This window comes from Pteropus alecto, unplaced genomic scaffold (assembly GCF_000325575.1).
Source record: "Pteropus alecto unplaced genomic scaffold, ASM32557v1 scaffold86, whole genome shotgun sequence".
Lineage (NCBI taxonomy): Eukaryota > Metazoa > Chordata > Mammalia > Chiroptera > Pteropodidae > Pteropus > Pteropus alecto.
This window is the reverse complement of record NW_006442109.1, coordinates 14302376-14326968: the sequence shown is the minus strand read 5'-3', so window position 1 is coordinate 14326968 and position 24593 is coordinate 14302376. Positions and strand designations below refer to the sequence as shown.

Genomic DNA, 24593 nt, shown 5'->3' with positions numbered 1-24593 from the left:
AATTGCAACTTTATTAAAGGGGTCACAATATTTCCAGTGAGGGATGTATTCAACTAATGAAGTTACAAGACAAGAAAAACTTAAATAGTGATTAACACTTTACTGTGTAAAATGATTAAACAAGAGACTGTGCAACACAGGGAAACCCACAGAGAAATCATGATCACTATACTCCACAAGGAGAATCCTTGGCACCTGCGACCCTTCTATATTTAGAGAGTTATCTGAAAAAACTTTTTAGGATTAATGCAAAGGGTAATTAATCCTGTTGTGACCATTTTTTAAAAGGAAGGATCCCACACACAGCCAAAAAAAAAAAAAAAAGTGGAAAATAAATGAATCATTGAACTGATTAAAATGCATGAAGCTACTAAAGCTCGTCAGACAGGGGACAACCAAACTCATTCATCAAGCCCAATTCACAATTATATCAACAAGATCAGCTAAAGAAAGCCTGGAAAATGTATCCACCCTGGGCTAGGAAACTCTAGAAACTTTGTTCTCAACAAGAAATCACCTACATTTTAAAAAATTAAATACATTTCCATCATTTCCTGCAAAATAAAATTAAGGCCATCTCTGAAATATTCTAATTTCATCTATTTTACTAACTGAATTCAAACTAGGAATGAAGGAAACATAAAACATGGGCCTCAAACATTTTGTAAATTATTAGCTTAGATAGTCAAGTATTCTTCCTATAATAGCCAGTGGAATTCAGAGTTAAGCGATGTGTACATACATATATTTAATAAATGTAAGCAAACAAGATGCAGATCCTATTTCTGATTTTTAGCAAAGAAGTGATTTCAATTCAGTATTTGAAAATGTTCTTTTCAGCTGGTAAGTTCGTCATGGTATATTGCAAAGAATGAAATAACTTGGGCATTGTGAGCCCTCCTTTCACAATTGCAGGCATCTTTTCTCAAAGTTGAATGAGTAAAGTAAAAAATCCATTGATGACATTTTGACCTTGATCAGAAATCCAAAGGCAGCCCAAACACACGTCTCCACCTCACCCTGTTTAGCTGAAGTGCCCCACAAATTAGGAAGTTTATAACTATGATACCTTCAATGGTTCTCTTTGTCATGTTAAGTATTTTCACCTGGCTCAAGTCCAAAGTCAATACACATGGCTTTAAAGTACAACTGGGAAAGAGACACCACCAAACAGCGAGGTGTATGTTCAGGGTTTTGTCTTTGAGAATAAACTTAACATATTATTTTCTATTTTGTAAACTTGGGCAGGATTGATTTTTTTTAATTCAGGTGTACGATTTGGAAACTTGGCTATTCTGTTACTCTGAGTCTTTAACATGATTCTGTACTCAACTGTATACATGACTTTCTCTGTGATTTGGAGAAACGCTTACACAATGGATGAATTTTGTGTACTCTTCTCAAGAGAGAAGCTGCACAAGTTCTCACTGCTCTATTGCCTGGGTTGGGGTTTTGAAAAGTGTTAAGACTAGCAGGAGCAGTGCTAGTAAATGATCCTAAGAATGGCTTAAATATTATAGCAGTGACTCCAATGGCTTTAAAATAGACGAGAACATTGAATGTCTTGGAAGCATAAATCTGGCCAGGTGCTCTAGTGGGGTGACGTTAAGGGGTGAGAGGAAGAAGAAATCTAATGGAGTACGGCAAACAGAAGGTTTTACATTAGTTTGTGCAAGGCAGGGTGGGGGTGGTGAGGTATAGTTTACATTTTTACAAATGGAAAAGGTATCCATTTAAGAAATGGAAGGATGAGTGAGAGTCTGTTCTCAGATTCTTAATATAAATGTCAATTATTTTTTTCTCCTAAAGCCACATATGCACAGCGACACCCAAACAAAAAACAAAACAAAACAAAAACAACCCAACCCACCGGCTGTGAAGCCTCAAAGGCGATGCATTTGTTTCGTTTAAACTAACAACAAATTATCTAATTAATATGTTTCAATTACAGCATGAAAGGCACAGCCCTTGGACCGCCCGCCGTGGGGGCACAATAGCCCCAGAGCCCACTCTTGGAATTTACAATAACTTCACATCTGTTTCTTTATTTCCCACTTTTTGAGTCTAAAACTCCTCTCAAGATCACTTCAAACCAACGCCTGAGTTATGAAATATGTCCCGGTGTTAAAGGGGGACGAAACTTTGCCCACGGATGCTTCATTTGCAAGCAAAAAAGTGAAAGCCCATTGAAGAGCATTAAACAAATATATTAGAATTCTGTCACTTTATGCAATTGAGTAGATCAAATGAAGGGTCCCGGCCACTTCATTCACTCTCATTCACTCGAATAGAAAATGCAAAGAATAGCAACCCGAGACTGGGCCACCGATGTAGATTTAGCTCCTTTTTACTGGGAGACAAAAAGGCTGAATTTTCACAAACACATTGCTGACTCGGGGACTAGGAAACCGGCACTGGAACCCCTTTGGAATTTAAATTCATTTTATCTTCCTCTCCCTTTGCGGGGATCTGTTTGCACTACAGTGCAAGATGCAGCAGGCATCCTCTGGCTTCTGAAAAAATGGGGGAGGGGAAGAAAGTGAGTGGGGGTGGCAATGTGGGCCTCAGGATTCCCAAGGAGCTTTTGGTGATCGACCAACACTCAGGTCTGGGATAATAACTTTGATTTAAACAAATCTTTATCTACATCAATATAAACATCATTATATCATACATATCTCCAAGTCTTTTACCTCTTGCTTGGCACAGATTACATAAACAGCTTATTTTCAAAGACCAGAACTGCATCTGGGTCATCCAGTTTTCTTCTTTCAACTAATATCTGGTCATTAGTGTCACAACAGACTTGAAAGCTGAGCTTTCGACCTTACCTGCTTGATATTCCCTCTCCCCGCCCACCTCCCTCCACGTACCATCTTCTGAAAGCTACTCTATCTGAGCACCACGATGGTAAACTTGTTATGTAAAAATCAGGAGAAGAGATACTCTTAGGTTAGAATTTCCAAGTCAGAATCTTCTTACATTTTCATGTAAGGGGAGAAAAAAACAGCCACGTGTGTCAGTGGTAATTAAGATAATCTTGTAGCAATACTTCTGTGTCTTCGACGGTTGACATTTTTGTTTTGGCGGACTTTATAGACTTTTATGTGTTAACATCTTAGAAAGCTTACACCGACAGAGCTGCTTCTAGAGACAGAGCAGGGAAAAATAAAGAAGCAGATTTCCCAGCTTTTGAGGTATGATTGCAGAAGGATGAACCGGTTTTTCTCAAACTTGAAGTCTAAATGAGATCTGATCTAAGACTATTTAAAGGGTTTTCTATTGTATTTTAAAAATTTGTCTGGTACTTTTTCCAGGTACATCAAAACCTTGAATACTTTTCATTTTAGCTTCAAGATTTGTAAGGTCATATTTGACACTATTCTTCACTTAATTCATGAGATTGGTGTCTGGAGCGGGGGATATACAAATTGTATGTCTGAGGTAGCTCAGACATACAAATACAAACAAGGTATTGAAGAATTGGTTGATTTAGGGCCACAAGCTTTCAAACTCACAATAACTAATCATGAACTAATCAGAAATTGTCCATGAAAAAATATAGTTGGTTAAATAAATAAGAACTTCCTTGGAAGATTTTTCTTCTAGAGCATTTTTAAGAATGTATAGACAAAAGGTTTTCTTTGGAGGCAGACCCCTTTTGCCTGTGTTGGCAAATAACTGGTGTCAAATCAGTTGCAAGCTGTTGAAGGAACAAACTCTGAGCATTAATTAGAGCAGATTAAGCTCACAGATAAAAAGCATTCTTTAAGTATCTGTTGTTCAGAGACATTGTGATTCCGATTCAGGCTTTCCCATCTGTATATTTTTATTTACTCAGTTAATTTCTTCCCCAGAGTGTTCCCTGTTGACTGGGTTTACTAAGATATACAGTACAGAAAGAGTCATTGGTTTGCAGAAATATTTGTTTCCAAACTCTGTTTTTGCGATAGATTTTTCCCTCCTCCTTCTTGAAATACAATGTGGTGGTCTGGTGATTCCAGCATACAGCAGCATATAGAGAACCTGTTCAATAAAAGATCTTAATTTTGTGCCACTTAGTGGAAGCTTAGTATTTATTAAGTAGTATCTAGAGTGTTTTGCATTAATTAGAGCAGCTCCTTGGAGAGGCATTACAGCCAAGAATGGTTTTACACAACAGGAAAACTCCGGGCATCTGAACTCCACCACTAGACCTACTACAGTGAAACAGAGCTGCAAATGTCTGGCTCACTTGGAAATACCAACACATATTTTATTTATTTACACATGTTTGATAGACTGAAGGTCTATTCATAACAATAAAATGATCATTGAAAAGTTCCCCTCACCCTGGGTGCCATGATATTTGTCTGTTACAAGAAAACAAAAACAAAACTGAAATAATGGTCTGTCTCAAGATTCCTGGCATGATTTCATATCGGAGAAAAACTGACAAATGACTGCTCAACCTTTCCATGTTCAGCAGATTAGTCAGACTGTATCAAATATTTCTGTGACTGCCTGGAAGATGTTAACAGTTCTCATTCTGATAGGGTGTATTGGTAGGTAGAGAGAAGGTGGGGAGAATAGGCAAGGATAAAATTGTATGTCTATCAGATTAGTACTGATCGTGTATATACAGTGATTACCATCTTTAACACAGAACAACTGACTGAATGAATGGGAGTTCTGAGGACAGTCCTGTAGGTTTAGCTTAGGTAAGAATGCCATGCCTTTGTTCCAAGTGTCAGTAAATGAGAATACTGACTGTAGGTTTCAGCTGGGATACTAAGTTTGTACAATTAAAACATGTGGAGTGCATTTATTTGTAGATGCTCCTGATTTTAATAATAATAAAAAAAAACTACTCCCATAAAACAAGAAAATGAAAACTTAAATTCACTTTGACATAAAAATATAAACAGCAATTTGATTAATTATATTACTAATTATTATTTGCTGTGCAGCCAAACATTATACAATTCTTAAAATGACAGATGCTGAATAAATCATATGAAATAATTACTTGGAATTTTACTGCAGTGAGAAATGGTAGAGTTTATGAAGAGAATTGTATTGATTTCTAAATATATAATTGTTTTTTTCTGTTCTATTTCATTTAGAAATTCAGTCTTTACTATAAATATACTGTAACTACATTAAAGAAATGTTTTTTCTATATTTCTGTCTATTTTTAAATAACCCATTTCTCTTTTCAATATTTTCCATAATTATAATATACATATGGTTGTATATCTTGCTTTTCTCCAGCATTGCACAAACATTTCTCATGTCTTCCCAAGTTTTCATAACATGGCAATACAGGGGTTTCATAACCATTTATTTTAATGGTTGTATAGTATGCCGACTGAGTAGCATACGAAAGGGCTGGTCGGGGCATTTTTGAATGATTTTATGTTTTCTTTGTTTTTGTTTGTTTTCGCTAATGCAAAGACTGTTGCAATGAACATCTCTTATACCAAACTGAACACTTTCCGAAGACGTAAAATACATTAGCGCTGGCATGTGGAATTCCTTAACAGTTCCCTGCAAATTCAATAATGTAATTTAATTTAGTATTTCAGCTTTGCTTCTTACATTCCCATTGCTATGTGCCCTCTACCCATAAAGACACTGAACGTTAGAGCTGGAAAGATCCTGAGAGATTCCAGGTAAACCAATTCCTTTATTTACTCAGTTGGTATATCCCACCGATATATTCCTTTATCTACAACCAAGTAATTTAACAACAACCAAGTCAGGTTCTGAAAGTAAAACATGAATTCAATCCTACCATCAATGCCAGACAAATGCTACTAAAAACTAGAAATCATAAAGTTGTTGAAATTGTCAAAACGAAGGCTTTTATCTGACGATGTAGGATCACATCGTTTTAAGGCAGTTTCTACAGCATGACAAGCTGCAGCCTGTTTAAGAGGGGTCTTTGGTACTTTGTGTAACTATAGGGAAGGGTCACTGCTCAGCCCCAGGATCCACCCTCCAAATGAATCATTTCTTAAGCCCCTAATACCCTCCCTGAAAACAAACAGTCTTCCAGACAGACAAGTCTAAAGGGTCCAGACTCACAGGAGGTGTTTGACTATGTCATTTCTTCGGCTGCTTTGCTATGGCTAATTCTCAAGGTGGGAGATGGGTAGAGGATGAGGGGATGGTGATGAAGGGCAGAGAATCAGAGCTTCAGATTTTGCCTCATTGTAGCTTTTTGTTTTGACCTATCTTACGTGACATTTTCACATCTGACTTCCCTACTCTTGAGATATTGTTTTTAATAAAGTGGCTTAAAACGGTGTCTGGCACAACACAGGGGCCGATTGAGTGTTTGTTGGTAGGAGGACATCCAGGAACAAAACAAGTAGGAGAAGTGCCATAACTAGTGGCTAAGGTTGAAATCATTCTTCTGAATTGCAATCAATGTATTTTAATGAAATACAAAGAAGATCGTTAAACTAAAGGACTTTGTTCACAATTGCTTTTCCATAATCCCTAAACTACCCCAACTACCATTCCTTGAGCTGACACTCCTATCCTTGGTTTGACCCACTTAACACAGAGAGGAGAGATACAAGAGATAGGGAAAAAAGAAGGCTGAGGGGAAGAAGAAAAGCTGGATAAAAATTTGATGCTTCTGTTAGCAGAGTCCTTTAAAAGCAGGGATCCCCAGCCTCCAGGCTGTGGACAAGCACAGGTCTGTGGCCGTTAGGAACCAGGCCGCACAGCAGGAGGTGAGTGGCAGGTGGGTGAGCTAGTGAAGCTTCATCTGTATTTGCAGGCGCTCCCCAGCGCTAGCATCACCATCTCAGCTCCACTTCATATCATCAGGCATTAGATTCTCATAGGCACACTGGTCCCTGGTATCAAAAAGGTTGGGGACCACTGCTTTAAAAGGATCCCTCATGACATCTGACCACATGTGCTTTTAATTTAGTTCATGCCAATTCAACTCGGTCTGATTCAACCCAATTTGACAAATATTACTAAGCATCACCTGCACAAACAAGGCCTTTCAAGAAAACATTTTGGTCAGAAGACTGAATTAGAGTCCTAGTTTTATCACCTTTTACCCAAATGGTTCTGCGCATGTCTCCTTAGCTCCGTTACCTCTCAAAGGCTTGTCTCAGTGATCAAGTGAAGCAAAGCAGATGAATGTGCTCTGAAATCTCTTCCAAACTGAAATTAGTATTGCTGTCTATGACACGGAATTAGCAAAGTAAAAATACCTATTAGAAATTGTCCTGCCCCAAAAGAATTTAGTCTTAAGTTCTTCAGGACAGATGGCAGACTTGGGAGGGGTGAGGGGGTGGGTCTGGGGATTTATTTTTCATGCTGTCTATCTTTTAAGCCTTAAATTGTCACTGTCTGCCTTCCTGTTCCCACCCCCATAAAGTAACTTGGCAGTGAAAAGAGGGTTCTGTGGCAAGGGAACGGTTTCTTCTTTTGTGCATATTCTCCCAAAGTGGGCCTTTTCTTAGACGTAAAGATACAATGTGGACACATTGTTAAGACTGCTGAAAAGACGTGAGAGGAAACAGTGTGCTAGCCAGGCACATAGGGACCGTTAACAAAAATTGGGGCACTTTCAGTCTTTTCCCCCACAAACTAATGCCACAAGCTACTTCCTAGCCACTTAAAAATACTTAACCAATGGCTATGTAGCATTTACCGTGTGCCAGGTACTGTTCTAAGTTCTTTACAGATATGAACTCATTTAATCCCAAGAACAACGTTGTGAGTGGTGCTTTTTTATTATGCTCATTTTACAGATGGGAATATTGAGGCACAGGGCAATTAACTAATTTGCCCAAGGTTATCTGTCAAGTAAATGGCGTCAATGCCCAATGGACTCCAATAAAAATTGATTTAATAGAAAGGTACCTATGTAACTGAAGGCAGCAGCTCAGCTCACGTGATTTTTCAGACTCAGGGGCTATAGAAAGCTCGTTATGGTCTGCAGAGTGAGGAAGGTTACCTTTTGCTGACTTGAAGTCAACTATCTTAGACATATGATGATTTTTTGCATTTGCCAATCTAATTATTCTTTTGTTACTTCTCTTACCCTTCCCAGCTTTGCTGTAAACTATGATTCACTAAATTGCATTTTCATCCTAAACTATCTTCTATTTAACTTATGTGTTGGGGGAGGGAAGGGCCACCTTCAATAGAACCCAAAATACCCCGCTATGCTCACAGCAATTTTTGATCTTTGATATCGGATACCAAAAAAAGTCACAATGAAACACTCACCCCCCAACAAAATAAAAGATGGACCTTAAAGTATGTCTAACCAACCTGGATCCATGCCCCATTAACTAAAATCTTTTGGGAATGAGGGCAGCTGCTATGAAATCTAAGCAGGGATGTGTTCCTATGTGTTAGAAGCAAATTACTAACTTATGTGTTTTTTTCTTCCCTCGCAGGCTCTGTCAGATCATAAAATAAATGAGAAGAGGAAGAAGTACCATTTTTGTACTTTCAATATGATTTTAGAAAGAAGGAAAAAAGAAAAGAGGGAAAGGAGGAAGGGAGAAAGAAGAGAAGGAAGATATTGATGTAAGTTTCTAGCTCAGTAAATATAATTTTGTTTGTTGCTGATGGAACCAAATATTGAAGGGGTCGATATTTGGTGTTTTCTCTTAATGCCTAAATTTCTTTAGTGGTACTTTCTAAAAGTACATGTGGGTGCTCACATATTTTTTTCAATCCAACTACTAGGAGGCTGGCATTTATATATTAGTATATAGAAGCATTTTAAGAAAGTCATGTGTCTTTGTGTTTACTATGTAGCTCTGGCCTCCCTTTTGACCAAGGGCCTCAATTATAAGTGACTCCTGAGGAAATTGTGTTTTCATATTGGGCAGTGAGCTCCCAGTTTGCTGTATGCTTAGAGTCTTGACCTTTTCCTAACAGAGCTGTGCTTGCTGTATGTGATTGGGCTGAGAATGCTAGTACCAATTTTCTTACAGAAAAAAAATAAAATAAAATCGGCTACCACTTCGGAGTAGAAGTTTTCTGTGATCGTTTTTGCTGTAATTTGTTATACTTGCTTTTTAGAGTACTATTAAGATACTCTTATCCCCAACAACTTGGTGGTAACTGGAAATTCATATGTTGTTGGGGAGGCTGACTCACATGACCCTCCCTGAACCTTATAAAAGTATTCTGTTTTGAAACCAATAAATGTGGCAAAACAGTAAGTTTAACTGTTCAAAGCAACATGTGTGGTCCTATATGGTATATTACTACATGTTATTAATCAGCATAAAATGGCCAAAAGGGAAAGGAGAATTAGAAAGATATTCTTACAATTTATCAGGTTTGGGTACTATCTCCTCCTAAAATAAAAACTACAGCACTATTCCTAAGGGGGTAATTATGATCATAGAATCAATGATTTAAAGAGAAGGCATTGAATAAGTCACTGAAACCCTTTGAGCCTTACTTTCTTCCTCTAAAAAATGAAAGCTATATTAGAAATGTTGAGCTGGTTATTTACCTATCCTCTCCCAGCTCCAAATTCAGCCCCCTATACTTTATTCTGAAACTTTTATTTCCCAAACTCCTTTGTCAGCTGACTTCCTGTGAGTTTCTGCAAACAGGAAGTCCTGAAGGAATGCTGGAAGAAGAAAAGAGGGGAAAACGAACCTCCCTCCTGATTTTACTGTTCTTGTCAGCTTCCCTCCCACAGTGGCTTTGGCTCTGACCTCCATCTTCTTTTAGCACTTCCGGAGGCAGCCTCACCATACCTCCTGAGGTGTGCCAGCTGAGGTCCAAGCAACAATTCCTTAGAGTCCCTCTGTTGACCTGTAGAGGCACCAGCATCAGCTGGGCAGTACTCCTCCTCCTCAGGTCTGGGTCTTGACTCCGTAGGGCCCCTTCACCATGCTCCTAGGTTCTGCCATCTCTAACCTCTCCCTTTCTGTTCTATGGTCTCAGGAGTGGTAGCTGCTTCCTGCTGTTACTACCTTGATGTTTTCTCAGTGTTCTTTTTGTGTGTATGCTCTAAGACTACCAACACCCATGTAACTGACTCTGTATTAAATTTCCTCTATTTGAAATATCTAGTGTGATTTCTGTTTTCCAGACTGAATCTTGAGGAATAGTGTGCTTATAATCCTGGGTCACTTAATCCATTAGCTCTGGAAAGTCTGTATTCTTTCAACGAATGCTTACTGAACACCGGGTGTGGGCAGTCCACTGTGCTAGGAGTTGGGCGACAGGGAAATGGCTACGCTCATACACTCAACAAGCCCTGATCTCCAGGAAGAGGAAGAGAGTGCACACATGGAGTGTGTACCTAGATGAGAGAACAGGTTCTGTGAAAGTTCTGAAGAGGATGAGGAGACAAAGGATGTACAAAAGACCTTGAGAGGATTTGCTGTCTAGAACCCAGTGAAGGCAAACAGTTCAAACTCAAGTTTAGTAGCATAAGGACTTCAAGTGATATTTCTGGCAGACAGAGGCCTCATGGTGGAGACAAAAGGGTGGTCAAATTAGGTGGGGACAGAAGATGGAAGGTTCTTGGGGCCAGAATGAAGAATCTGTGGAGCTAGTGGAAATCTTAGGAGATTTATAAACACTGACTGACATGGCCTTGCCAGGAAGTGATGAGTGAGATGGATGGAAGTGGAGCAAGGCCCATGGTAAGAACAGCTGAATGTTCTTCAAGAATGCCAGATGCGTCTACGGCCATGCCACCCTGAATGTGCCCAATCTCATCTGATCTTGGAAGCTAAGCAGTGTCGGGCCTGGTTAGTTCCTGGATGGGCGACCACCTTGGAATATCAGGTGCTGTAGGCGTTAAAAAAAAAAAAAAAAAGCCAGATGGGTCTTTCACAGTTCCTTTTACCCAATAAGAGCTCTCATTACGTGGGTGCTAACTTTGACTCACATATATTATTCTCCTTTAATCCTTACATCAATCTACGAGGTAATTCTCATTATATAAACAAGAACTAATATCAAAAGGCATTAAGTCTTCTGGTAAATGACTAAGTAAGATTCAAACCCAGGTTCTATCTGACTCTGAATCCAGTGCTCTTGCCAATGTATTATGCTGCCACTATAACATGGAGCTTGTCTTTCAAAAATATTTATTGAATAAGATACCACTGAGGCTACTATGAGAAAGAGAAGGATGTGATGGTGATAAGGGGATAAATTAGAAAGACATCTGATAAATTAGAGGACATAGCGACTGACTAGACAGTGAGAGGGAGAGGTGCTGGGAAAACGAGGTAAGACTCAAAAGAATTAAATGACAATTCAATTAGTCAGGATTCCTTGGGTTGCAATAACAGAAACCCAATTCAACCTTATAGTTCTAAAAAAAGTTCTGGGAAGGAGTATGATTGTTTCTCGTTGGGTCATTGGCCCATCTCTAAACCAATCACTGTAGCTGAGGAGATATGGAACTCTGGCCAGATAGGATCATGTCCCAACTCCAGGGCCAGGAAGTCAGGTCTAAGACACAGAATCCCTCAGACTGAGTAGGATACTTATAGAATGCTCACTATACGATGACTGTAAAGATTCAGTCCTGGTTAACTAGAAATGAGGTTCTACTGATGGAAACAGGGATGGTTGAGAACAACTGTGTGGGAGGAAAACATTGAGTTTGGGTAAGGACCTGCTAAGCTTGCACCATCTCCAATAAAGATGCAGCCTAATCTTGAAGATGTCCAGTTATTTCCTGGAATCGCTCCCACGTTTCTTCAAAAAGCTTAAATCTTTATAATGTTAAAGGTAAAAGGGTGAATTCTGGGACTTTTGGATCATTCACTGGTATCAAATTTTAGTGAAAGGAACCAAAAAATAATGACCAACCTTATAGGACCTATATGCAAACTAGGAGGACATTTTTTATGAATGTGCAACTTATTGGTTCAGATAATGCCACTGTCATCTCCTCTTCAAAAGCTTCATAGTTTTGCGGCACTGAGCTAAAATGGGGGTTGGAAAATTATAGTCCAGAGCCAAATCCGGCTTACTACCTGTTTTTGTACAGCCCATGAGCTAACAATTTTTTTTCTTTACTATTTTTATTATTTAAATACTTTCAAAACATCAAAAGATTACTATTTCATGACACATGAAAATTATATGAAATTTAAGTTTCAGTGCCCATATGTAAAGTTTTATTGGAATACAGCCATTTTCATTCATTTACATATTATCTGTGGCTACTTTTGTGTTAACAATAGCAGAGTTAAGTTGCCACAGTGACCACATGGATCACAAAGCCTAAAATATTTATTATCTGGCCCTTTAAGAAAAAGTTTGCCAACCCAAGAGCTAAAAATTTGGCGTGCCAACTAGTCTGTGAAGTTTTTGCTATCATACCTATGTTTATTAGGTGGTACATGAGCCACAAATCTGGCAAAAAATCAAAATGAAGTCTAGATTTTCATCAAGTAATAATCCATTTGGTTGTGAATATGGGGCTATTAAACTTATTCAAAGCTTGTTACAGAACTTGGATCAAACACTGAAAATCTATCACAACTCTCATTACACGCTTATATTTCTCCAGTTGCTCATGGAACCATCTCATATATTTTTACAGGCTGCGTAGTTTACAAAGTACTATCAAACACACCGTTGGTTTGATCCAGTGTGCAGTATACTACATAATTAGTTTACAGTAAGGTCGACTTCTCCAGGATATAACATTTGCTAGAGATTAGCTCATTAACATATTTTGTATTCAGGTAGTAAACAAACAAATAAATACATTTAGGAACCACATTATTTGTTATGTCACATAAGCAACATTCTGAGAAGAATGGAGATTAGCTGGTTGCCTTCCCAGTACCTATTCTTCCCTTTCCGAAATGTTTAGTTTCAATTTGGGAATGCATGAAATGATAAAAAAGCTGTTTTTACCAAATAACCTACACTGAGACAATGAGGGAATTCCCAGGCACAGTGATTGGTCAGAAATGGCCATGTGACTTTAGTTGGTCCAATCAGAGTAATTCTCACATTTTTAATAGGAATGCTTTCACAAAGACAGTCACCGTTTCCTGCTTGAACTGAATGAGAAGTGGCTGGAAGTTGCTGACGCTGCCTCGAGAACCCCAAGGAAATCACCTTAAGATGCAGCTGGTACTGCAGAATAAGAGTGGAGAGAGAGAAACAGTCTTTTGGACATTTATTGAATCATTCTTTAGAGCATTGCTTGATTCTGGTCCTGCCCTGGACCTTTGAAATATAATCAACCAGTTAGCTGTCTTTACTACTGAAGTCAGTTCAAATCAGGTTTTCATTTACTTGTGACTAAAATGCACTCAGTAACAAAGATTCCTTCATTCTTTAGTTTATTCATTCACTCATAAAAAATGTGTTTTTTTTTCCCCGATATCAAATGTTGTGTCTTTTCCAGACAACCAATTCTTTAATTCTGCAACACCAAGTAGGTTTCCTACAATTCAATTTAATTCTGACACCAGTTACCCAGAGTTAGCACAGATTCCATACATATATCGAGGGTTCAATTCCTCCAAGACTGCCCCCACTTCAGATATCAGCTGCAAACAGAGTCCCCAGGCTACTGGCACTTTTGCTCAACTGCTTGCAAATTCAGGGGTTCCCACAGCAACCCCTTTTATGTTTGATAATGTGCTAGAACAACTTACCAGTTTATTTTAAAGGATAAAACTCAGGAACAGCCAAATGGAAGAGATGCATGGGGCTAGGTATTTGGAGGTAGGGAGTAGGGCACAGAGTATCTGTGCCCCACTTCGTAGCACATCAGTGTGTACACCAACCTGGAAGTTCCCTGAAACCCATCATTTAGAGATTTTAATGGAGGTCTTATTTTGTAGGCATGATTAATTAATTAATTAGCCATTAGTGATTGAAGTCAATCTCTAGCCCCTCTCTCCTGTCCAAAGGTAAGGCTGAAAGTTTTAACCCTGTAACCACTTAGTTGTTTTTTTTTTGGTGACCAGCCCCCATCCAGAATCTGTTTTGGGCTTCCCACCATGAGTCATCTCATTAGCATATAAAAGACAATAAATTCCAAGGGTTTTAGGAGCTCTGTGCCAAGAACCTGGGATAAAAACCAAATATTTATTTTTTATTATACCATAATATATATACTTTCTTGGTCAAATATTATGCTGGAAGATAGTCAATCTATGCCTGCAAGGAGTGGGAGTGGAGAGGTGTACACAAATACAATACATGGAGCTTAAAGCGATGATCTATAACTAGTACCTGTCAGAATAACAGGTATCCATAAATTTTTAGTCATCTCCAATAGTGACTAGGCTAATATAGGAAAGATATTATCTCTGGTCTAGGTCACACTTTGTATCCTTTTATTCAAATGATCCTTGAAACATCATTAATAATAAATTAATCCCAACAAATCAATCCAACCAAAGTTTCTTCCCTTGAGTTTACAATGGTTTTCCTTCAATGCCCAACTCATCACACTATATATTTTACAGATTTTGAGACAAGCCCAAGTTATATTTCCTCAGTACATCTAGATATTTCTTTATAGGTATATTATTATCTTTAAAAAAATTTCCCATTTTTTTCTTCATGTATTTGTCCTTTTACTGGAGTGTGCAACCTTCTGATTGCTGGGAAATCTTCAGCTCTAACACTCTAAGAAGGTTATTTATCTCAACTTTGCTGACCAGGAATCCAGGAGACAAAAGAGAATGGACTAATATGATTTAATAATGATAATGGCTAAGAATATGTGCCTTAGTGAAAAGAGTCGTGGAGTCTGATGGATGCAAATTCACTTACTGACTGTATCACCTTGTCCCACTACCAAGTGTTTTAGAGCCTCAGTTTCTTTCCCTGCAAAATATGGGTAAGAGTTCTCTCTTCACCAACATGTACACAGTAAATGAGCTAACGGTGCATGGTCCATGGTTGGTGCTTGATAAATAACTGCCATATTTATTTATAATAAAAACCATACCATCCTAAGTTTGGTTACGGTTTTGAAAAATTTCAAAACATGATATATGTTTGGCAATCCTAGATTGTCTGAGCACTAGGCCTATGATCTATTTGAATACCTACATTGTGCAAGCCCCTAACTCATAACTCATGACAAATATATAGCTCCCCACCTCATGGAGTTTACAGGCCAGGCCATGGAAAACTTAAATCAGAACAAAGGATGAAAATGATAGTTCCACACAGCAAAAAGAAAAGTTTAAAAATAAAATCCAGGATAAATTACGAAACATATTAAAACAAATGTTACATAACCAAAAAGAAAGATGAGCTGAAAGTCAAAATACTCCAGGCAATTTTAGTTTCCAACCTAATTTAGAATTTTTCCATTTTTTAAGGTGACAAAGAGCTATTTGGGTTTATTGACACTATGTTCCCTAATGACAGGTCTTTCTGATTCAAAAGTTCTATCAACATTCTGATATTATATCTCAGGAATGCAAAATCAGGGGGAAAATGCTCCAAACAAAACAGAACTCAGATGTCCTAGAACAACCTTTTCCGCCCCCCAAATTTGGTTCTTATTTTCAATTCCAAAAACAACGCACAAGGCCTTAGAAGGTACAAACTACCTCATGTTTATGCATGTGGCTGTGAAGAAGTGAGGATTTCAGATGCCTTTGATTAGGATTTGGCTGAAGGAAACATCCACCCAAAGTTACCTACCGAAGAACCAGTTCTCCCTGCCCCCACCTCACCTCAAACCTGAAGAAACCTCCAGTCTGCATCAATTTACTATGGAGCACTTGACACGACTTTATTGGTATATCTTTCTTATGCATTTGACCAATCAAAATGATAATTTAGACAAACTGGGGATGGCAGAGTGCATTATCCAGCAATATCTCATTATTATGCAAAAAATCAGATATTCACAGCAACTGTCTCATCTATTTATTGTTTGGTTACTCATCTGGAAATTTTAATACTTTCTTCAGGGGCAGGAACTGGCAATAAAAAAATAGACCTATATATCAAACCTTTAACTTCCAGCCATCATTGTGTGCCATAATACAGATGGAGTGGCTATCAGCAAGCTTTACTGTGTTGGTTTATTTCCTTCAACAGAGAATGTGGGTTTAAATGGGATAAAGCAACAAAGTCGACTTAAGGCTGGAGGGCCCCTTGGAACCTTCCAGTTACTGTGAAAGCAGCGATAACTGGCTATAGTCTGCCTTCCAAGGAATTGATGCTTAGGGATACCAATACTTGTCTGCAAGATCAGGAGAGTGGGTATGAAGTAAAGGAATGGGATTTGTCTGTGTGAGGGATGAGGCCACTGCATCTCAGAAAGGCTGTCCTCCATCGTCCTTCCTAGGGCAGTGTTTCTATGGGCCATAGTCCCCTTCTTACAAACACAAAGCTTGCTGTATGCCATCACTGCTCTAATTGCTTTACAATCAATAACTTATTTAATTTTCATCACAAGCCTGTGAGGTATGCGCTGGCATTACCCCCATTTTATAGATGAGGAACTGAAGCACAGAGTGGTGACATAATTTTCCCCATAGATGGGGAACTGAAGTACAGAGTGGTGACATAGTAAGCAATGAAAGCAGGTTTTAAATGCAGGCATCCTAGCTCCACTATTTGTGTTCAGAACCACTATGTTCTGCATGCCAGTTGTATGGAAGTGTGGTAGTTCTCTGCTTCTCCTTTTCACAGTCTGTGTCAGAAGAGTAAGTGCGGGAAACCAACTGCAAGAGAATCATCTAAACCATCTGTTTGAAGATCAGAGTCTTGGACCCAGGTCAACTGATTCAGTAACTCACATTTTTTAACAAGTCCCATCAATGGTTCTTCATTACATCAAAGTTTGAGGACTACTGGAATAGATTTTCTGGACTAGGACCCAGAAAATAATCTGGATTTGGGTCCCAACCCCACTGTTAATGAGCTTTACAACTTTGGAGAAATCACCTGAGCTTTCTGGGCCTAGGTTTCCTTACCTATAAAATGAAGATAAAATTATCTGCCCTACACACAATTGTTTGTAAGAATGAGATGAGATTAAAACTTGTAAAGGAAACTAGCAACTTGAAAAGCACTTCCAAATGTGAGCTATTATTATTGGTCTTATTATCTCGTGTATGCGAGACTTTTCTCTCTGCTAAAATTACAATCTCGTTCAGGGGACAGTCACTGTACCTATACTTCTTTTCTACCCCACAGTAATTTGTATCATGCCAAGCCTATTGTAGGTACCCAATAAACACTGTCTTCACTCAGTACATTTTTAGAAATACATAAGCAGGTCCACAGAATCAACACTATCTATTGTTTATAATTCTAGTGACCAACATTTGTACACTGTGCCCCCAGTCTTTAGAATATCGTTATATACACTGTCACATTTGATACACACAAGTCTCATGGTAGAGAGTAGTTAATGGCGATAGCTGTGTTTTACTGGAAAAGATGAAGCTCAGCTTAAATGATTTGCCCAAAGTCACTCATTTAGTAATTGTATAATTTTCACAGTTTCCTGCAACACCATACAGCACATTCAAATGACGTGTAGTTGGAACAAAAGTGGAAACTGCCAAATTTCAGAAAGAGAAAATCATTATCAATGAGCAATATTTTCAGAAGAAAAAATGTTAATGGTGGCAGTGGGGGTAGGGGAAATGATGCTTTATTTGCATATGGAACACTGCTTTCTGACAGGTAGGAAACTCCGTCCATTTGGCAGGAACAAGGCTCAAAGGGCAGGGAGATGATGCGAGAAGCTACAAAATTCTTTCCCTGCTGACTTCTGAACTACAATAACATTCATTTTCCTGCCATTTAAAAAACACTATGACTCTGGAAAAACCAAGATTCTGCAAAAATAGCAAGAGGAATCCAAGCAAGCAGTCTGATTTCAAAAATATTGTTACTTTTGCAGTCACACAGCTTATCAGAGAAGGAAAGAGGACATGGAACCATATTGTGGTTTCATCATCTTCCACTTTTGGGCTCAGTTAGACTTCCTTTGCCTTCAAATAATTTACCAAAGGTAATCTTGAATAAGTTTCATTTGCTAGACGTGGTCCAAATGCTTTTAACATTCTAAAACTCTTAAATTTTCTAGTAAAAAAGTCTCTGGGTGATGTAATACATTTAGACTTGAGAATGCTTCTTGACATGATAATACTTGTTTATTTTTTCACTTTGTCCAATGGATTTGAGATATCCTTGTAAAATGGATAGTTGAGACTTGGCTTTGATTTTGAGCAAGTCAAAGCCACCAGAATGATCCTTTTAAAATATAGTCAGGTCATGCCATTTTTTTGTTCAAAACCTTCTAAAAGGTTTTTGTTGGAATAGAGAATCTGGTTACAAAACTTATATGGAAATGTAAAAGGCTTAGAATGGAGAAAACAATTTTTTAAAAGAATATCTGAGTTGGAAGACTACATTACCTGATTTCAAGACCTACCATTAAGCAACATTAAAACCTTGTGGTATTTGCATAAAGATAGACATAGGCGAGAAATAGACCCACATATGTATATGGTCAATTGATTTTTAACACAGGTGCCCAAGTAACTCAATGGGTAAAGAATAGACTTTTCCACAAATGATGCTAGAACAAATGAACACCAGTATGAAAAAAAAAAATCTCACAAAACTTGACTTAAATTAGATCAGAGACCTAAATGTAAAGCCTAAAAGTATAAAACCTTTAGAAGAAAAATAGGAGAAAATCTTTGTGACCTTGGGTTAGACAAGAATTTCTTAATTTCTTAGACACGAAAGCACAAATTATTTTAAAAAATTGATACACTGGAATTAAGAAAAATGAAAAGACAAGATACAAGACATATATCTGATAAAAGACTTGTAACAAACATACATAAGAAAATTTTACAACTCAATAATAACAAGGCTAAAAATAACAAGCAAAGATTTGAACAGACACTCGCCAAAGAAGAGATATAGAAGGCAAGTAAGCTCTTGAAAGGATCTGTGCTCGAAAACATCACTCATTAGGAAAATGCAAATTAAAAACCACCTAGTAGAATGACTAAAATTTAAAACTCAACAATACCAAGAACTGATAAGGATGCAGGGTTACTGGAACTCTCATACATTGTTGATGGGAGGGAATACAAAATGAACATTTACCTCAGAAAATAGTTTGGTAATTTTTTTTATAAAGTTAAACATACACTTACCATATGACCCAGGCAATTCCACTCCTAGGGATTTACTCAAGAGAAATGAAAATTCTGCATGCGTGTTTACAGATGCTTTATTTATAATGTTTCCAAACTGGAAACAATCAAATACTTTTCAACTTGTAAAGGGATAAACAAACAGGTATATTCATACTATGAAACGCCCCACCACAAAAAGAATGAACTACTGATATATGTAACAACTTGAATGAATCTCAAAAGCATTATTCTGAGTATAAGAAGCCAGATACAAAGGTTACATGCTGTACCATTCCATTTATATGAATTTCTGGAAAATGCAAAAATATAGGAACAGAAATCAGATCAGTGGTGCCAGGGACTTGGAGTAGAGACAGAGATTGACTCCAAACGGATAAGAGGGGACTTTTGGGGGATGATGGAGCTGTTCTATATCTTGACTGTGGTGTTGTTTATTTAGCTATATTCATTGCTTAAATCATTAAATCGTACACTTAAAATCGGTGAATTTTACTCTGTAAATTTTACCTAACTAAAGCTGATTCGAACACACAAACATACAAAAAACCAAACCCTTTTAATAGTTCCCATTTCCCTCAGAGTAAATGACCGTAAGCCAACAGGCCCTCCAGGACCTGACCCCACCCCTCACTCCTCTTGTACCTCATCTCCTTCCACTCTCTTTTGCTGTCTCTGTTCCAGGTACAGTAGCCTTCTGGCTATGAGGTCTCTGCGGGCATAGCAGGCATGCACCCTAAGGCATTGCACCAACTCTCTTTACCTCCTTCAAGTCTGTGGTTAAATGTCATCATCTCAGAGAGGCTTAATCTCTCAATGACTGTTCTTTGAATGGGCCTCAGTTTCCTCAACCATACATGGAGGAGGCTGAGCCAAAGGATCTCTCGGAGCTTTCTAGTACAACATTCAATAATTCTGATATTTGGCTTTTAAGTTGTAAAACTCTCCATAGATGATAATGAAATTATATAAGAAGGCATTAAATGATAAATAGCGGGTGAGTAGAACAGAGTTCTGGAGTGTTCAGCTGTCAGAATTGACAGCTTAGAGGAATTGACTCCTAAAGAATGAGTAGGATTTCTTTGCATAAGAACAGTTAACTAGACGATTGGAAATACTGTTCCAGCTTTTTTTTAGAGTAAAATTCTGGTTTCTACCTAGTTTGTAAAGTTTGAACATATTCCCCTGCTTTGAAAACATTCTAGAAAACTGCCATACCACCAGTGATTCAGAATCTCTCCTGCATGTCCATGGTGCCATTTTCTTACTTGCTGTCCTGCTGAGGTTACTGGCAATAAATTGGACAAGGTGTACTAATGTCGGTGCTGTGCCAGATACCAGGAAAATTGACAAGATCTTTCCCTTGCTGTCATAACATGTCTGTTCACACATCTTTTGTATTAAATTCTGATCTCCCGGAGGGCAGGGTTTGAGTCTCCCTCAGCTTTGGATCTGCAACAATAGAGCACAGTAAGCTCAAAGAATAAATGTTCCTCAGAACTTTGAGCATACTGCTTGTGTTAATGTGCACATCAGGGAAGAACAATTAGCAAGGTCATTAATCATGACTCTATTTAATTGTAAAAGCTAATTGCCTGTTAAGGTAAGGCAAGCCTTATTTCCTTAATCAGAAGGGTTACAACCTGAACATGTTGGAGAAATCTGAGATGCCAATGTGAAAGACGAAATAGATGAAGTTCAAACACAAAGCTGAAATCCCAAGGTCTTCTCATGTACTCTTGTTTACTTGTGGTCTTGTTAATCAAAATAGAATCTTTTATCTAGACAAGCTTTACAAGGGAAATACAGACAGACTGCTAGGCTGTGGTTCAGATCACTCTTTCTACAACAGATGTTCACTCTTGTTAAGGACTGAATGTTGGTGTCCTCTCTAAATTCAGATATTGAAGCCCTAACCCCTGTTGTGTCTGTGTTTGGAGATGGAGCCTCTCAGGAAGTTATTAAAATTAAATGAGGTCATAAGAGTGGGGACCTGATCCGATGGAATTAGTGTCCTTACAAAAAGGTCATCAGAGAGCTTGTCTCTTTCTCCACACACATATTCCAAAGAAGGGCTGGGAGAGCACACAAGAAGGTGGCTGTCTACAGTCCAGGAAGAGAGGTCTTACCAGAAAAGGAATTAGCGGGCATCTTAATGACAGACTTCTAGTCCTCAGAATTGTGAGAGAATAGTGTCGTCATTTAAGCCTGTGGTATTTGCTACAGGCTAAGACTAAGACAATCCTCTCAACACTATAGTGAACTTGGTTGCAAATAGGCCCAATCATAAAATTCTCTGCTCTACTGATTCAGAACCTGCTCTGTCCCAAGATATGAACTAGCACAAGGCTTTCCAGAAATCTCTCATTCTTAAACTGACCTGCTCTCTCATAACTCCTTCCCTGCTACATTTCAACTAATATATGAAATTGAGAATTTCTCTTTTTGCTCTATATTTTCTAGTTGGCAATGACATTCATTTTCCATAGCGAACTTTAATTTAGATTTGAAAATCACATTTGCTAGTAATTTTAGATGATGGAAAATTTTAGGATAACTCGGAGAATACTGTAGGTGTTACCTTTGTACACGTGTGTTCCTAAGGAGATCTGGAACCAGCAGAAAACATTTACAAATCTACACTGTCAAACATTACTTAGTATTCGCAGCCTTTGGGGATATTTATGGATATTGTCATAGAAGACTTTTTGGCATCATATGGAATGAATCCAATTTCCTTAGTTCATTGTATGACCAACTCTCGTCGTGCATTCATTCAAAATACCTAAGAAAGTTATGAGGCTATCACCCATCTCCTCAACCCTACGATGCCCAAAGCAATTTTGTTCTAGACGTTTGTCTTGTTATCACAATGTAATTGCCATTTGGAGCCCCAGTGCTGAGACAGGGCTGAGAACGCTCTCTAATCTATTTGGAAGGCTGATTTTTCCATTATTACGACAATGTTCTTTTGCACTATGTTCCTCTCTTACTTTGGAAGCCAAGGCAATATAGTATGGGCGAAAGATAAGCGTTTTGGAGTTAGAGTTTGTAGCTGACTTTTCTTTCTAGGGTCAGCTTTCTTACTTGCAAAATGGAGAGACTAATGCCTAGTTTTGCTGTGCTGTTAGCAATGACAACATTGACAGGTCTCTGGACAATTTAGAATAGTGCATCAGAGTACAATCAGAAAAGCAGAACCACTGTAAGAGATATCGGATAAAGTGTTAACTCTAGAGATTAGACCTTATGCAATTGTGGGAATAAGTGGAGGAGTCTATACAAGGCTGTTGCCTCTGTGTCTGGTGTTGGGTCTGAATTTGGCATGCTCAGCTGGGCTGCCAATTGGGAAAGAAGACTTGACAACAATGTGCAGGAGAACAAGGACAAACAAGAACCCAGAAAGCTGTCCTAGAACCTGCATCTGTCTCTCCAGGCCTCCATCCTCAATTATATGGATGACCGGCAGGAAAAAGACTAGGATGTTTTGTCACAGAGCTGCACACATACCTGCTCTAAGACTTGGAAACCCTGAGGGAGGAAATGTGGTGGGAGCCATAGGAACTGTGGGCCCAGATACAACCCACACCACAAGGTAAGCTAGCAGATGAGTGACAGCCTATCAAGTTACTATAGTGCTTAGTACCCTAAACCAATGCTCAAAGCTAAAAATTAATACAACACTTCCGCTAGCAGATGAGTGACAGCCTATCAAGTTACTATAGTGCTTAGTACCCTAAACCAACGCTCAAAGCTAAAAGTTAATACAACACTTCCGCCTTCCAAATCTCATGCAAATTTCTATTGTGGCTAAGTTACTATAGTGCTTAGTACCCTAAACCAACGCTCAAAGCTAAAAATTAATACAACACTTCATGCAAATTTCTATTGTGGCCAATTCTAACCTGGAACCTTGTAGGAAAAGAAATCCTGGGGAAATTAGTTCCAGTTTAGCTAAGTTTACACAGAGCAAAGCCACTATAACAAGAATGTTTATAATTTTTTAGAGACATGAAAATGGATTTATTACAAAAAGCACTATGGTTAAATCTGTATATTTTGGGGAGAGGGAGACTGAGTGAGAGAGTGAGAGAGTGAGAGAGAGAGAGACAGAGGCAGACAACAAGGAACATAAGTATCATTGGCTTTACTAGTTTGTAAACAGTATGTAGCTTACTCCAAGCAGGCATCTTGGTCATGCCGCCCCCCACCCAAGGTACAGTTAGAAAATAAAAAACTTGAACCTGCAGAAACCAATTGATATTCTTTCTGGACAAACCAGCTAAGTAAAGAATCTTTCAGAAAAGTTCCTGAACCAAACCTATTCCTGTCTGGATATAGCATGATTATACTACATAAACTCAGTTTCATGCAATGACAACTGTGGGCTGTACAGCAAATTGGCAACAGTGCGTTATACCTTTTCAACAAATCTTAGCTGAATACAGAAAAACAGACAAAGGATTAATGCTTCCTTCTAGTTATTAAAATATAACCATATTCAAACCCTAAATCTATTAATTAATACAACCTTCACTTATTTTTTTTCTTGATAGAAAAATGCTCAGTGTAAAATATGCAATGTATAGTTATTCCGTCATATGATAAGCAGTTATGGAAGATATTGTTGGAAATCAAATAGCCCTATTTATGTAGAAAGGTGTGCATAAGATAAACTCATAAAATGCATTTATAAATGGACTAGCATGCAATCTCCATTGGCCTGTCAATATGTTTTGCAATGTTACTTTCAAAACTTTTAAATACATTTAAATTTAACTTTTAAAAGAGTAATACATTTAAATATTAGGTTAAAATAAATAAGAGTGTACAATACAATTTCTTCCCATGCCACCCCCATCAGTTCAGGTTCTTCTTGCCACCCCCAAATAGAAAACCATTGTTATTAGTTTCTGGTATATCTTACCAGACACTCTTACGCATACACAAGCAAATCCAGACATATCCGCCTCATTCCCAGGCTTTTTATACAAATGGTAGGGTATAAACGCCGTTATTTTCCATTATCCTTTTTTTTTTTTTTTTTGGTTAATACATCCTGACGTTCTTCCTATATCAGTACATAAAGAATTTTCCCCATCCTTTCATTTAGCTGCTTAGAATTCCACTGTATGTATATAAAGCAATTTATACTTTTAAATTTTATCTTCTATTTTCAACTCTCTGGAGCTTGATTTTGGCTTCTCCCTCCATACCTTCTAGAAATAGCTGTCATTCAGCAACTGGCAATTCTTCCTCTGTTTAAAAAGAAGCAATGCAAATGATGCTGACCCCAGGATTTGAGCAGTTCTGGTATTTTCTCCGTCACATAGAGCCAACAGACACATGTGTTCTCGTCAGCAAGCTGCCTACTTTCCACTCGGCCAAGCTCTGGATGACAGTGAGCACCACCAACACGCCACGCTTCATTCATAGAGGTTGAGCTTTAAG

At 38.1% G+C, this 24593-nt stretch overlaps 1 pseudogene; it reads left to right on the top strand.

Moving 5' to 3' along the window:
* The first annotated feature begins 10678 nt into the window (after window positions 1-10678).
* Window positions 10679-10797, top strand: LOC112469920 (annotated as a pseudogene).
* The last annotated feature ends 13796 nt before the right edge of the window (window positions 10798-24593 follow it).